This window comes from Ursus americanus, chromosome 36 (genome assembly GCF_024610735.1).
Source record: "Ursus americanus isolate L20-20 chromosome 36, mUrsAme1.1.p, whole genome shotgun sequence".
NCBI lineage: Eukaryota > Metazoa > Chordata > Mammalia > Carnivora > Ursidae > Ursus > Ursus americanus.
In genome coordinates this window covers 17,071,056-17,083,090 of record NC_142162.1, presented here as the reverse complement: position 1 = coordinate 17,083,090, position 12,035 = coordinate 17,071,056, and the positions used below count along the sequence as shown (strand labels likewise).

At 49.1% G+C, this 12,035-nt stretch overlaps 1 long non-coding RNA gene across 1 annotated transcript in view; it reads right to left on the bottom strand.

The window, feature by feature from the left end:
- LOC123794857 (uncharacterized) overlaps nt 1-10,548 on the bottom strand; it is a 30,372-nt gene extending 19,824 nt beyond the window's left edge. The window contains exons 1-5 of the long non-coding RNA XR_015723161.1: nt 10,053-10,548; nt 5,952-7,552; nt 4,529-4,745; nt 2,114-2,919; nt 1,279-1,586 (exon numbers count right to left, since the gene is read on the bottom strand). This is a non-coding gene — a long non-coding RNA (uncharacterized LOC123794857). The remainder of the gene's footprint in view (nt 1-1,278; nt 1,587-2,113; nt 2,920-4,528; nt 4,746-5,951; nt 7,553-10,052) is intronic.
- Between the last annotated feature and the right edge of the window lie 1,487 nt (nt 10,549-12,035).

Here is a 12,035-nt window from a genome sequence, read left to right as displayed (position 1 = left end):
TCAAGTCCAATTCAAATGTGGGCTCCAGGATCAGAGCAGGGCTGAAGCCTGGTGTGCTGTTTGATAGCTGTCGTCACCTAGGGCAAGTTACTAGACCTTTCAAGTGCTCAGTTTTCTCATGTGGAAAATGGGAATAGTAATCCTATATATTTCAGGGTAAGAGATTTAAATGAGCTAACCTAAAGTGGGCAGCTTAGCTCAGGAGCTCTCGAAGTGTGATCCAGGGGCCTTAGAGAATCCCCCACACTCTTGGAGGGCCGCAAGGTCCAAACTATTATCTTGAAAATTCTAAGATATCAGGGTGCCTGGCTGGCTCAGTTGGTAGAGCGTGCGACTCTTGATCTCAGGGTAGTGAGTTTGAGCCCCATGTTGGGCAGAGAGTTTACTTTAGAAAAAAAAAAAAGAAAGAAAGAAAATTCTAAGATGTCATTTGCCTTTTTCACTATCACAAGGGTACAGTAGAATTTTCCAAAGGCTTCTGGCCCTGACTGCTAGTAGAATGTATGCTGGGTTTTCTTGTTGTTAAGTTTTTTCTCAGTTTTGATTTTTTATAAAGTGGTGAAGTTCAGTAGATAGAACCGACCCGTACAAAGCTCTAGGGGTCATCAATAATTTTAAGAGTGTAAAGGGGTCCCGAGACTACAGAGTCGGAGAACCACTGGCCTAGTGTGACACCAGGTACATGGAAGGTTTTCTATTTACTGCCCTTGGGTTATCTTCCTCCCCTGTGTCCCCATTCCCTGATTCAGTGGGTTCCATCTTTTGCACCATCAAGGCTGCATTCCATCACTCATTTCTTCCCAGCCCCAACATGAGCCTTTGCTGTTAAATATTCTAACTGCTCAGCCCGATGCCTCGGTAATGGTTACTTTTCTCTTGTTGTGTAGAGCTGCATATATCAACACATGAACCAACAGGCCAGGCCATTTTTCTGTCATTCCTAAGTGGATGGCCCGAGTCTCACATGCTCAGCAAGGACAGAGGCATTAACACGGCCGCAGTGATAAAGTCTGTCTTTTTATTAACTGACCTTCATAGATTTCGTTTTCTCTTTGGTTGTCTCTGCTGAGGCTCTGCGCTGATTGCTTCCTGGAAGGCATCTAAAAGGACTTCAGACTTGCCTAGCCGCATTCCAGTGATGGGCCCCATGAAGGCAGCACTGGAGTGTCACGTGCAGCCAACCAACACGGGACAGTTCTTCACGTGGGCAACCAAGAGGCTCGACAGAGGGACCTTCCATCCCTATTGCTCCTAGACAACGCCACCAACTTCACTTACCTCTCCTCTCGCCAGCTGAACAGGGAGACGTACTTGGAGACTGGAGGTTAAGTGGCCTCATCTTTCTGACTTAGTTCAGTGATGTTCTGGTGCCTTCATAGGTTGGCAACCTGGACAGCTGTTCTGGTACTTAATTTGGTTCTGTTAGGGGCGCCTGGGTGGCTCAGTCGTTAAGCGTCTGCCTTCGGCTCCTGGCATGATCCCGGCGTTCTGGGATCGAGCCCCGCATCAGGCTCCTCCGCTGGGAGCCTGCTTCTTCCTCTCCTACTCCCCCTGCTTGTGTTCCCTCTCTCGCTGGCTGTCTCTCTCTGTCAAGTAAATAAATAACATCTTTAAAAAATAATAAGAATTTGGTTCTGTTAAGAATAAAAGCTATGAGTTCTGTTGGGCTTTTCTGAAATGCTGACAATGGCTTGTGGATACCCCTTCTCCTCCAGTACTCGCCAGCTGGGAACAGCTCCCTACCCGCTTCTCCATAATCCTGACTTCCTTTCAGGGAAGTCGAGGCCTCGGTAGGGGTCAGAGGTGGACCACATTGAGATACTCCCTAGCAATTTCTGGAAGGCTTTCTGGTCCCATCACCCAGAGAAATTTCACCCATGGTAGAAATTAGAGACAACTGGGATCCATTAGAAAAATCGCAGGGGCCCTGCACTATGTTGGATCCAATGGAGTAGAAACCAGGTGTAGGGGAAGGAAGGGGGGGTTGGCGAAAAGCTGCGAGAAAGTAAGCAGAGATCAATAACGTACTGAAGGGTGCTTGTGTCAGCTTTCTAGGGCTGCTGTGACAAAATGCACAGATTGGGTGACTTAACAAAGACATGTATTTTCTCACAGTTCTGGAGACCAGAAGCCCGAGGTCAAAGTGTCGGCAGGGTTGGTTTCCTCCGAGGGCTGTGAGGGAAGGGTTTGTGCCGGGGCTCTCTCCTTGGCTTCCTCACATCGTCTTCCCTCTATGCGTAGCTCTGTGTCCACAGTTCCCTTGTAATAATAACACAGGTGATCCTGGATTAGGGCCCACCCAAATGACTTCACTTCAACCCGATTACCGCTGTAAGGATCCTATTTCCAAATAAGATCATATTCTGAGGTGTTGGGGGTTAAAACTTTACCATATAAATGGGGGGGGGCACAGTTCAACCCAGAACAGTGCTTATGATAAAGAAAAAATGCATCTACAACATAATCTCACTCTGCAAGTACTAGGCCCATGCATAAACACAGCCCCAGCACATGCAGAAAAAGATGGTTGACCAAATGTTCATCTCTGGGTGGTAGAGGTAAGTTGATTTTTATGAGTGTGCTTTCTTGTAGTTTCACATGTTTTCCTTGGTTATATATTGCCTGCATCATCCAGTAAATATTCTGATAAGTAAGTATTTATCAGAAGAAAGACTAAAGGTGGTAGACTCAGACTGCCGGTCCTAACTCTGCCATGTCGTAGCTCTGTGCCTCTGGGGAATGTACTGAACCTCTCTGTGCCCGGTCTCCTCATGTGGAAATTGGGAATGGTAAGTCGTATCTCACGGGGTTGTATGAGGACTGTGTAAGTTAATATATGTAAAGTACTTGCCGCAGACAGGACGAAAACATTAGCTGTTCCTCTGTTGCAGTGCTCTTTCTGAGCCCCCAAACAGGCTGCTGTAGACAGACAAGTGCACATTATGTGATAGTATAATGGTGGTTAGTTAGCCCGCAGCAAGCCCTTCCTATGGGCCAGCTACTATGCCAGGCCTTTTAGGTGGGCTTCTGCATTTAAATCTCACCAACACCCCCTGACATAGGTACTAGTTTGATTCCTCTCTTGCAAGTGGGGAAACTGAGGCACAAAGACTAATACGGGGCAGAGGAGGATTTGAACAGGCAGTCTCGTTCTTAACCATTTTGCTACCACCCCCGAATACAAGCAGAAAGGACCATAGCGGGGCTGGGATGCTGGGCGTTTGCCAGGGGCGTTACCATCACGGCACCCCTATGTAGGAAGAAAAGATAGCATACTTAGAAAGCACCTCAGGCTGGGGTACCCCTGCTTGAGCAGGTGGTGTTTCTTGGCAGGGCCCAGAAGTGCAGATCCATAGCCTGGAATCAGTTGGCTTCAAATGCATTCTTCCACTTTGATTTTCCTTTTACAATGACATTGACATTTGTGTGTCCACTCTCGTGTCTCCCATCTATTACACTTTCCAAAGGAGCTCATGACTCAAGAGAATGAGACTCAGGCGGTTTTAAAAGCCTACCCAAATCACAGAGAGGAAGGGACAGAGCCAAGACCAGAATGGAAGTCCAGACACCTGACTCCTAGCCAACAGCTACTCTTTCACGGGGTCCTACCCCCGCCCGAGGGACATGCCCTCTGCTCAGGCAGGTGTGGGCCTGGAGGGATTCCCTGGGAGGGAAGAGCCCCCACACGTCCAGGGAGCCTCTCCCCTGGTCTCCCTCTCTGCCTGTGTGTGCTCAGAGCACACGGTCCCCACCTGGGCACTTGCTTGGCAGACAATACAGTGCCTGGCACACATTTCCCCAGGTGGACAGGCTGCAGGGACCTGAAGACGGCTCGGATTTTAAGCCTTCCTAGAGCAGCAGAGCACGTTCCCCAACGGACATACACGTGGAGCCCCAGTACAAATGGCAGATGCAAGCAGCTCTTCTGTGCCTGCCGTGGAGGGAAACCTTGGACTCCAAGAAAATTCAGTGTGAGAACCGCCCATCGAGTCCAAATCCCCCATCTTGTAGCTGGGGAGGCGGAATCTCAGAGAGGGTGTCAGAGCCAGGGTCAGGAAGACTGGTCCTCTGACTCGGAGTCCCTGCTCTTGTCAGTGCGATACTTGTTTGCTCTTTTCAGTATTTGTTAGATGACTACATAAACCTTCCTGGAAAGTCTTCCATGATTTTCCCCGTTCCGACCAAACTTCCTGCCCCTTGAGAGGCTTACTGATTCCTGGGTCAGTTCCAAGCACATGGCAGGCACCCTGTCAACAGTAGTCACTTCTGTCTCTCCTGTCCCCAGGGCCTGTGCGTGTATCAGCCCCACCGGTACCCCACAGGAGCTAAACCTGACGGCAAGACTGGAAGGCTGCTACAAACTTGCGTCGTGGGGCACCAGAGCGGCAGGCACTCGGGAAACAGGCGAAGACAGTACCAACCACCACACACAGGGACAGCTCTGGCAGACTTGCCATTCGCAAGGCAAGGCTCTGTGTAAGTACTTCATTGCTCAGGACTTACTTGGTGGCAAGCAACAGAAACTCACCTGAGATGGACTGAAGTGCTCAGGTCAGCATCTGGATCAGAAATTTCATTTGAGGGGCGCCTGGGTGGCACAGCAGTTAGGCGTCTGCCTTCGGCTCAGGGCGTGATCCTGGCGTTCTGGGATCGAGCCCCACATCAGGCTCCTCTGCTGGGAGCCTGCTTCTTCCTCTCCCACTCCCCCTGCTGTGTTCCCTCTCTCTTGCTGGCTGTCTCTATCTCTGTTAAATAAATAAATAAAATATTAAAAAAAAAAAAAAGAAAGAAATTTCATTTGAAAAATGTCCTTCCAGGTTCACAGGGAGCGCATGGGGTGGAGGCGGAAGCGGCCTTGGGAGAGCATCTGCTGCTCAGGAAATCATGATTACGAGGGGTCCCTTCAAGGCAAGGACAGCTGCATCCCTCCTGGTCTCTGTACGAAGCAGGCATGAGACTCAGCCGGTGAACGCAGTGCCGGGGCTCAGGGGAAGTTTGGACACATCTAAACCACACACACTCCTTTTCGTAGACTCCCTGGGCTTCGGTGAAGATCTGATGGATCCAGACCAGTGAGGCCTCCGGTTGCTGGGGGGATGCTGGCCACGTGGGTGTTCTCTGTGTGATCAGCCCAGCTCCTTCTCTCGAAGTACAGAAGGAACACAGGGTTAGTGTAAACTGTTCTCACGTCAACCCAGAATCCGCATTGACTAAGGTATTTGGGGGAGGGGATGCAGGGGTGGAGGATGGAGTTCTTCTGTCTTGGTTTTTCAAAGATAGAAAAATCTCCTGCTTTTGGATCAAGAGCGCTTGCCCTGGAGTCAGGCAAAGCTGGGCCATGTCTACCCCTTTGCTTTCACCTCAGTCTCTTTATCTACAAAATGGGGACAGCACCACCCATGTCGTAGAATTTTCTAGAGTAGCAAACGGGATAGCCTATGTGATGTGGTCGAATGGTGGCTGGCACAGTGGTGATGAGGAGAGATTTTCTGCTTTCATCTTATGTACTAAAGAGTCCATTTTCACACAGTACAAACTCCATCTGTGGGAGTTCAGGACCTGTCACTAAAGAAACAGTAGCCGAAGTTACAGACATAATCAAGAAAACCAAATATGCCAAAATCCAAATTTGCAAACCACATTATTTTCTTTGCAGAAGAATTCTCCTGTTTACAAAAAAAACCCCAAACCAACCAAACAAAAAACCTTACCCCCCACACACAGAAATTCCCTTTAAATGATGTTAAATCATGTAATGATTTTTTTTTTAAATCCAGTCTTTTCAGGAACAACCTGGGGATAAAGCAGAGAATTAGTGACAACCTGGGTGAGTCCAGCTCAGAACTGCTCCAGGGTGTAATCCCCATGATGGGAGCAGGAATTTGTTTCTTAATAAGAGTTAATCATCAGCCTTAGAGATTAAAAACAAAAAAACCCCTTGGAGATTTTACCATAAATGTTGCAGCATTCTGATCCTCCGGCCACAGGAAAACGCCATAAAGGGAAGTGTTGGTAGGATGACAGGAGGGTAATGGCAGGAGAAACCAGCCTCACTGGAGACCACTGCCTTTCTCTCTCTCTTGATCAAAACTGTGGATTAAGCGTGTAGCTCGAGCCGGCCGGGGGACCTCCTGGGCCTCAGTGTCTGTGTGTCTGTCAACGGGGCCAGCGAGAGTGCACGTGGCAGACAACAGGCCTGCAGCAGGCCTTGCTCGGGGCTGCCAGCTTCCTTTCCCGGGGTAGTCACAGTAGATCTGATCACCTCCCCGCTTACCTTCCCCGTTCTCTCAGAGAACCATGGGTTACTGATTTGGACGTAAACAGTCTTCCAAGCTGACGGCCCGGGCTCGAGTCTCACCCTTAGCTGACTGGGGAAGTGGCTTTGCTTTGAAGGTCCCCAGGCTCGGTGGGCACCGGGGTGGGGGGCGCCGAGGCCACCAGAGGCACAATGGGCAGCAGTTTTCAGACCACGAGGAGTGGGATGCGGCTCTGGCGGCTACCAGCCTTGGCTGCAGGTCAGACTCAGAGAGGACGCCTTGAACAAATATAGGACCCACCGTGGACACACTGAATACACGTCCTTGGGGTGTTGTCACGCCGCCCTGCCCAAGGCCAGGCCATCGTTGTGGAACTTTTGTGGACATGGAACACGAATGGCTTTCGTGGCCCCTGCCCAGGGCAGCCCCAGCTACCGTCGGTTTCCAGCAAGAGCAGACCAGCCGTAAGCCACATGCGTTTCATGTACCAGGGCCTTTATTTTATTTAGCCTCACAAACACTCCTGGGTGCTCGGCAAGGCAGAACGTGAGCCGCAGGTATTTCGTGAAAGAAAGTCGTCACCGAGGACACGGAGGCTCAGAGGGGTGAGGACGCTGGCCCGAGCTCACACAGCTGGAAGGTGGAGAGTGCAGGATGCGGGGGCAGTTCTCTCCACTCCCAGGCCTCGACATCTGGGTCGGCAATCTCTGGCCCTCGGGCCAAACTCAGGCTGCTGCTTATTCTAATACAGCCAGGAAGCCAAGAATAACTTTTACCCCTTAAAAAATTTGAAGAGGAAGAAAAAAAAGGTTCTAAACAACGAAAATAAAAATGAAAACAAAGAATATACAACCACAGAGGCTGTACGTGGCCTGCCCAGGATACAGTGTCTGCCGTCTGGGGGAGAAGTTCGCCAAACCCTGGTGAAGACTGTGACAGAGGTCTCCTTCTGGGCTCGCGCCAGGGTGGTTGGTGAAATGACTCAGGGTCACTGCATCTCTCTGCAAAGCTTCATTGTCAAAAGCACCCTCACAACAGTTCTGACTCCTTCACATGATCAGGGCTCCAGAGTCTTTGCCAGACTTGTTTTGCTGGCTCGGTCTGCGGGTGGCACATACTCACTGGAGGCACCTGTGCATCGGAGAGAGCTCAGCACTGAGCGACGTATCCCGCCATATTAGAAGTTTGCCATCAGGGACTTCTGGTGATAGTGGCCGGTTCCCCTTGAATCAGAAGCCAGAAGAATAACGCACCCAGTCCTGCTGTATTCACTCTTATGAGTTCGTGCCCAAATTCTGTGAGGTTGAAGAGAGAATACTGTTATCCTAATTAAAAAAAAAAAAAAAAATCCTTACAGATGATGAAACTATGGCTCAGGGTATAGAGATTTGCACAGGCGTGCAAAATGGCGGGGCCACAATTTGAACCCGGTGGTCTCCCAATCCCAAACACCATGCTTTACAACATGATGTTACAACAGCCTTGGGGGCTCATCAGCTCACTGCCCCGTGTTTAGACACAGTATCCAAAACTTGGAGTTAGGCAAACGAATGACTACCTGGGGTATGTTCTAACAGAGCCTTTGGAGGATCATCTTGTTCTCTGGGATACATTCCTTTATTTTGACCTTCTATTTACTAGCAATTGGGACACTGTCTTATGTGAAATTGGAGGAGACCAACAGTCATGCACACGACTCTTATCTCATAGAAGTGCCATGGTTTTGTCAGGTAGAATAGGTCACAACCCAAAGGCTATACTTCTGTTGCCTTATAGGTAATCAATCTTGTAAGCAATTTGGCACTCTTATCCCAGCATTCTTTCAGTGATGCTTAAGGGTTTCCTGTATTTTTTGAATGAACCTTGCCATTCTATTGGTTCCTTCATTAATAAGTTAAATAAATCTGTGACACATGTTCGCCACATATTTATAGGAGTCCTGTTTTTTGACTTTGTTGCAAATTATATTTAGACACCCCCATCATGCTTACAAACGGGACTTCCAAGATCGGACCCACCCAGCTGCAGTGGTTTCCCTGGGAGTCTAAAGAGTCTTCTGTCCGTGGATGTCTATTGAGAGGTAGTCCACAGTGGTGGAAAAGCTTTGAACGACACATCTAGGTTTGGCTCTTGGTTCTTCCATGTGAAGACTGTGGAGAACGGCATGACTTCTCTCACTCTCAGTTTCATTATCCATAAAATGGAGATAATACTCCCATTTTTTTTAAAATGAAAAATGAGTAATGAATAACAATAGACCACAGTGTTTGAGGGTACGTTTCTGAGCCAGGCAACCTGGATTCACTTCTTGAAGCTGCTCTTCTTCAGCTGTGTGAACTTGGAGGAAGTATTTGGCTTTATTGTGCCTCAACTTTCCCATCTCTAAAATGGGGTTACTATCTACCCTGTAGGTTTGTAGTGAGGACAACATGAGGCAATATAAATAAAGTTCTTAGAACTGTGACTGGCATACTGCGAGCACTTAATGAGTGTTAGCTCTAATGAAGAAAATGTACTTATAAAGTACGTAGAAGAGCTCCTCGTATATAATTAATATTCAAAATTGGTAGCTGTCAAACATCAGGGATGTCCGCCATCCAGACCCGGTTGGAGTCACGGCGGAAGATGGACGGCCCATTCCCTCATGAAAATAAAGACATTCCCTGAAGTCAAGAAATGTGCCCAGATCACCCAGCCAGAACTCGAACCAGGTCTCATGACTCCCAGCCCGGATTTGGTCCCCTGCACAAAGCTAAGGAGCTAGACACTAAAGGCGAAGTACACTGATCTGTGCCCTGCAATGGCTCGGCCTCCTCCCTGCCCTGGCCTCCCCTGTAGCGGCTCGTTACTCTCCTCCCCAGGGAAATGTCTTCCCCTGCTGCTACCCCTACTTCTGTTTCATTTTGCCTTCTATTGGGGCGCCTGGGGGGTGGGGTAGGGGTTGGGGGAAGCAGGTGAAGGATTGTGCCATGCAGTCCTGGGAGCTGAAGAAGAGGGAGCACTGTCCTTCTCTTCCCCCCTACCTCCCGCTCCCTCGCTCCATGCTAATGCCTCCAGACAAAATAGTGAAGGATTTCCTTGCCAAGTGATGAACAGAAAAAAACAAGCCTACACCACACTGCATACCCTGCATACCAGACATTTCTCAGATGGTTTGCTTTGTAGGTGATTGGCCAGACTCCTGAGCTTACCAATGGCAGATGTCTATCTGAGAGAGCAGGGATGGAGACTGGGGGTGGAGGAAGTGGGGGAGGGGGCAGGGGGTGGGGGTGGCGGGGGAGACTTGTGTTCCAGTTGTTCCTCCCACAGTCTAGAAACAGGACTCAGACCTCTGCAACAAATTTGTCTGTTATCTTTTCCGCCCCCATGAAGCAAGCCATAAACCAAAATCCGGGCATTACCCACATCATACTCTAGAAGTGTGTCATGGGTTATGAGTCATTCAAATATTTACTGAAGACCTACTATGAGTCTGGCACCATGTTAGGCTCACAGAAGAGCACTCGAGTTAATTCTTGAAAGGGGAAGAAATGGGGTTTTCTTTGGCCACATTTCAAGATTGCTTTTATGTTAGTGTGACGGAAAAGGGAAGCAAAATTTTGCTGAGCACATATTATATGGCCAAACGCTTGTGGGCCTTTTCTGCCATGACTGCTGTCTAGGGTCAGCTACTGGGTGTGGGCAGAAGGTCTAACTCAGCAGTTTAGACATGGCAGGAATGGATTGGTTAGGGATGGGGAATTGTGGAAGAATTACAGTTAGACACGCCAACAGACAGTGTCACCAAAGACATACCTTCTTCGTCTTCACTCTGTCCATCCTGGGGCTGGGCTCCACCCTGGGCCTGGCTCTGCTGTGGTCAGCAGCAGCCTCTTTTTTCACAACTCATGTGGGAGGGACAGGCTCATGCCTTCAGCAGACATTTCCTTCCAGCTTCTTGGCCAGATCCGGTGTGAGCTCATGCAGAACCCATCACCAACCGGGGGAATGGTGTCCTTGGACCAGTCAGGCCCAACCTTGACTAGGGTCAACTGCCCCCAAATGCTGCTGCAGCTCCATAAGGGGAAAGCAGATGCCGGGGAGCGAAGTACAATGTCCTGTGTACACCCCCATAGGCTTGGAAGCGAAATGACTTGCTCAAAACCAGGTCTCTCTGAAGTCCAGAACACCCATGTTTGTTCTTTTCACTTCACTGTGCTGGTTTCTGAGGCGAAACAAGGGAAGGAAGGATTGGTGAGTGGAATTTCAGGTGCCCTTTTGAGGCAATGGAGCTGCAGGAGGAAACTCTGAGTTTATTTAAGAACCTCCCCCCACCCCCTTCCCCAGCCTTTCCCTTTTCTTCCAGATGGTCTTCACATTCCACTGGGATTTGGGCCATGGGCACCATTCTATAGGTATCAGCTCAGAGCGTCTGAGGTCCTTTCGGTACTTAACAACCCCCTTCTGGCTGGAGCCCATATTCTGGATTTTGCCAAACTGTGGCAAGTGTTACCAGGTTTCAGGATATCTAGGGTCAGCTTGTTTCTTTTCTTTCTTTTTTTTTTTAGTACATTATGTTAGTCACCATACAGTACATCCCTGGTTTTTGATGTAAAGTTCGATGATTCATTAGTTGCGTATAACACCCAGTGCACCATGCAATACGTGCCCTCCTTACTACCCATCACCGGTCTATCCCATTCCCCCACCCCCCTCCCCTCTGAGGCCCTCAGTTTGTTTCCCAGCGTCCATAGTCTCTCACGGTTCATTCTGCGCAGTCTGTTAGGAGGGGAATCCTAGGAAAGCAATTTGCAGAGATGCTGAGTGAGCAATCGTGTTGTCCTGGGGGGGGGGGGGGCGTGGGAAATGGCGGGGAAAGAAGGGGGCAGCTGTGGGGTGTAGGAACTGTTTGGGAACAAACCTACCTTCCTTTCTTTTCTCTTTTCTTTTCTTTTTCTTTACTGTTTTCCTTTCTTTCTCTTTTTCTTTCTTTTCTTTCTTTCTTTCTTTCTTTCTTTCTTTCTTTCTTTCTTTCTTTCTTCTCTTTTTCTTTCTATTCTTTCTTCTTTCTTTCTTTTTCTTTCTTTCTTTCTTTCTTTCTCTCTCTCTCTCTCTCTCTCTCTCTCTCTCTCTCTTTTCTCTTTTCTTTTCTTGGTCCCGTTTGAGTTCAAATCAGCCAGAGTCCAAAACAGCTGATCTCCAGGTCATAAACCCTAGTGCAAACTACATGGTCTAAGGTTTATCACCCAGGCCATCAGTCCTTATGAAATATCTCATGCGTCCACAGCTCCGTTTTAGGAGCTGGGGCAGCTCCACGTGACACGATGTGATCCCTGCCTGTGACCTAGATAAGGTTGCTGCACAGACAAACCTTCCCTGGTAACGTTACACAGGGTGCGCTACGTGTGTGAAGGGGGCAGGGGAGACGGTCGTTGCAACAGGACTTTAGAGCAGGGCTTCCCCAGCGACGCTGCCTGGAGCATTTGTCTCTCACAGTGTCCTAGGGGAAAAAAGGGCTTAAGCTAAGGCCAGAAAACTTGCGGGAACATCATCTGGCACATGCTCCTTCAGAGATGTCATTGTACGCGAGGGTCTGACTGGCCCAGAGACACCTCACAGAGACTTCTTAAGGGACCCACTCGCTGAATACTGGGTTTCTTAAATGTATTTGCCTGAGAAATGCCCCTCCTGCCTCAGGGAGAACAAGACCGCTAGGTTAGTGTCCCATGGAACCACACTGCCCTCTTTGGTCAAAACCGGCCAGGACACATAACCAATCAAGGCCCTATGGTGCAAAGG